The 4,160-nt window shown below is 35.5% G+C and overlaps 1 long non-coding RNA gene across 1 annotated transcript; it reads right to left on the bottom strand.

Annotated features, from left to right (window-relative positions):
- Positions 1-2,017: 2,017 nt before the first annotated feature.
- On the bottom strand, positions 2,018-3,915 carry LOC129716626 (uncharacterized). The gene is made up of 3 exons (XR_008726655.1): positions 3,181-3,915; positions 2,127-3,115; positions 2,018-2,072 (listed from the first exon to the last, which is right to left on the bottom strand). It is a non-coding gene; the product is annotated as an uncharacterized LOC129716626 (long non-coding RNA).
- Positions 3,916-4,160: the final 245 nt, after the last annotated feature.

Here is a 4,160-nt window from a genome sequence, read left to right on the forward strand (position 1 = left end):
TTGGCCAAGTTTCAATACTGTTCGATAGAGCGGAAATCTGGGCTGTTATCTGTTCCCATAGTGGCAGCTTGCCAAGTCCGACCAGAACAGCACAAGCCTGTTATGTTGCTCTAGGAATGGTAGCAGCCGATTTTCCAGGCACTCCTGGACGTAGATCTCTTGATTGACGGTTTCGTACTAATAGAAATGCCGCTTTTTAGACCACACGTACATATGGCCTGCCAGACGAAGTATTTTTTCGGGAACTTTGATAGTTTGATGGTTTTGAAATTTTAGGCCACCTTCCCTTTTCATGGTACGGTATAAAATTCCTGTCCCGAAAGTTGCTTGAAATTAACCTTCACATAAGTTTCGGCACCCACGGTCGAACTTTGTAAGCAGATTACAGTTTTCCGGACCACCGCTTTGCCGAGGTATTTTGATCGTAATCAGGGTTCGCCACCTTCGCCGTCTTAAACGTCGATAACCCGGCTCGTTTCTTGGCCTGCTGCACATTAGTATCGGAGATAATGAGCTTGCCAGTGACGTATTTGATGGAAAGGTTAGGCTTCCGCTTATAATTCGCTACCACCTTCATCATCGTCGTTTCCACGTCCAAATTACAATTGCCGCCGTTTCCAGGCTTCCTGGCGGTCGACAGACGCTCCCCGAACGTTTCTAAAATATATGTTACGGTCGATTTGGCCATATCCAGCAATTTTGCCAATTTGGCGTGCGAGAACGTCGGATTCTCCTGCCGCGCGAGCAAAATTTTGACACACTGTTCCTCGTGCTTGGACGCCATTTTGAAAACTGGAGAGCAACCGGTGAAAACTCATTTTAGCAACCATTGTATACACTCTCAACTTCCAAATGCAACATTTCATGTTTTTTTAAATGCATTTTGAACAGCAATACACCAATTTTAAGTCGACCAATTTTTGCGGGTTCCAGTCTTTACAAATCTCCATATAAATTTAAAATGCAATGCGCCAAGTGGAGACAAAACCAATCGACTTCCAATAAACTCAGGATTGTTTGGGGCCCCAAATAGAACAAAAAAAAACTTGGTTCTGGCTTTCTGCTATCAAGTTTCGTTTTTTCCATATAACGATTCCCCACCCTAATACATAACCTCTAAACTAGAAATCCGATTACAATAAAATTCAATAGGGTCTTATTTGGCAACTAGACCTTTCATTTGCAATTAATTTCATTAAAATCGGTCCAGCCATCTCTGAGAAAATCATGTGAGTTTCGGAGAGCGTTACACACACACATACAGAAAATGGTCAGCTCGTCGAATTAAGTCGACTGATATACGATATTCGGCCCTTTTGAGCACTTTTATACCTTTAGTTTTTGCGGTGATTGCTATACCTCTTTAGGAGAAAGGCAAAAATGTTTATAAAGATTCATAGTGATTTTACCGCAGTTCCTCTAAAAGATAACTTGGGCACTAGAGGGTTAATAATAAAATTCATATTACACTTGTACAGGTTAGTTTCATACATAAATATAAATATGAGATTGATAAAATTACAGAGACTAGTCAAACATTACAAAATAAAAAAACCTAAATTAATCCACCTAGCGGTCAGACAAAGCCTTTCTCATTCAAACATATTACTTGTAAAAATAAACTTACATGAATGCTTAAATCCAATAAAATTTATTCACTCTTCAAAATCCGATTACAATGAAATTCAATAGTATCCTTTCTAGGAGAGTGTTTCTATCTACAACTCTTGACCCGCATGCTAACCGATTACGAAATTTTATTGCTTTTATTAGGGGCCCCTTTCATCGCTCACTACTGCTTTTTCACATGACTACTTCTTTCAGGAAAATGACAACCATTGTTTGCACCATAAATCAAATGAAAACCTTCAATAAAATCGTGATATACATATATTAAACCAGCTCTTTTTAAAAACAAAGTAAACATAATCAGATATATTAAACTAATATAATCACATACATTAAACTAATATAATAACTAATATTAATATATTTAATAATGATTTTGTTATACTTTCTCGAACAGTCATGTAGCATAAATATAAATTCCTTAATGCGTCGAATCGCCTAGCCTACGAGATAACAATATTTGTAGTGCGCTCCACCAAAACATTCATGCATGTTACCTTCTATCACCTTTCTGAAATAGTTCTCGGCGTTTTTGCATTTGACGAAAACGGTGTCTCCCATTAGAATAAATTTTGAATAATAGATGTAAAACCAACTTGAATTGCAACCAAAAGTACAAATCTGCAACAAAAAATAGTTGATGCAATAATCGAATTAGCAGGTAAGATAAAGATAGAAGGCAACAAAGTAGGATACACAGTGTATTAGCATAGTTGATGAAGTGCGATTTGTACAAGTCAGGTCCTTCCCAGTTTTAACGGCTTAATTGTGTAGAACCCCCGTTTGCTCGAATGTTACCTGATCTGTGAACTGAACAGAAACGTTCATTGCACTACTTATTGAACTAACTAACTACTAACTATACTTATTGAACACCACACTATATCATGCCGAGCGATAGTCCATATTGTATAGGACGCCCGTCCTTTTGATCCATCTCAATGTGCCAACCCCACAAGAATTACTTGGTACACTAGTTGTGACTTAAAGGCAAACATTTTTGGCTATTGCTCAAGCTACATCAGCACCTCACTACACAACACATAAGTAAATGGCTATTTTGTGCAAGACACCCGTCCGCTTAAATTTCGTCAATTTTGGTACGCGCTACTTATACCTAAAACTTTTCAAATTGTTCCAGGATACAACATCAGCATATACTGTCTTAACAAAGCCAATAATTAAGCTTGTATCCTCAATAACTAATTTTGTTTTTGTTGGGTACAAAGAAAAAGAATAGATGACATGCCGTCTCGTCTGAACTATATATAATCTATGAGATATAAATAATTGCAAATATAAATTAGGAATAATTACAATTGAAATTGAACTACGTTCACTTGTACTGTCATGGCATGTTTTAATTGACATAGTTAAGCTGTGAGCTATTCTACTAATTTCATACAAAGATACACCAGTGTAAACTATCCCAACAAAGTAGAGAAGCGAGCTCTGTTATATCCTTGATAGCACAGCATTTTTCGACCTATAAGATATAAAGTTTGTGTAATTTAATTTGAAATATATGAAATATTATTATTGTATATTTACCCGTAATACAGATCGATCAAGCAAACATATTTTTAACTGCATCAACTATCTTAGCATAGCTAAGTAGCGAGCATTGCTACTTAATTCGTGCCAGGATACAACAATAGCGTCAACTTTCTTAACAATGCTAAGAAGCGAGCTTTGGTGTGTCCTTGATGGCAAAGTTTTTTATCGACCTATAATAAGCTATGTTTGTGTAATTAAATTTGGATTATATGAAATATTATTAATTTATATTTACCCGTATTACAGATCCGTCAAGCACACATATTTTTAACTGCATCAACTATCTTAGCATAGCTAGATAGTGAGCATTGCTACTAATTTTGTGCCAGGATATAAAAATAGCGTCAACTTTCTTAACAAAGCTAATAAGCGAGCTTCGTTGTAACCTTGATAGTAAAATCTTTGTCGATCTATAATAAGCAAAACATTTGTAATTAAATTTGAATTATATGAAAAGATATTAAAACATATTAACCCGTAATACAGATCGACTAAGCACACACATTTTTAGCCGCATCAACTATCTTAGCACAGCTAAGTAGTGAGCATTATTACAAAATTTGTACCAGGATACAACAACAGCGTCAACATTCTTAACAATGCTAAAAAGCGAGCTTCGTTGTATCCTTGATAGTAAAATCTTTGTCGATCTATAATAAGCAAAACATTTGTAATTAAATTTAGATTATATGAAAAGATATTAAAGCATATTTACCTGTAACACAGATCAACTAAGCACACACATTTTTAGCCGCATCAACTATCTTAGCACAGCTAAATAGTGAGCATTATTACAAAATTTGTACCAGGATACAACAACAGCGTCAACTTTCTTAACAAAGCTAATAAGCGAGCTTCGTTGTATCCTTGATAGTAAAATCTTTGTCGATCTATAATAAGCAAAACATGTGTAATTAAATTTGAATTATATGAAAAGATATTAAAACATATTTACCCGTAATACAGATCGACTA

Source organism: Wyeomyia smithii, chromosome 1, assembly GCF_029784165.1.
Source record: "Wyeomyia smithii strain HCP4-BCI-WySm-NY-G18 chromosome 1, ASM2978416v1, whole genome shotgun sequence".
Taxonomy (NCBI): Eukaryota; Metazoa; Arthropoda; class Insecta; order Diptera; family Culicidae; genus Wyeomyia; species Wyeomyia smithii.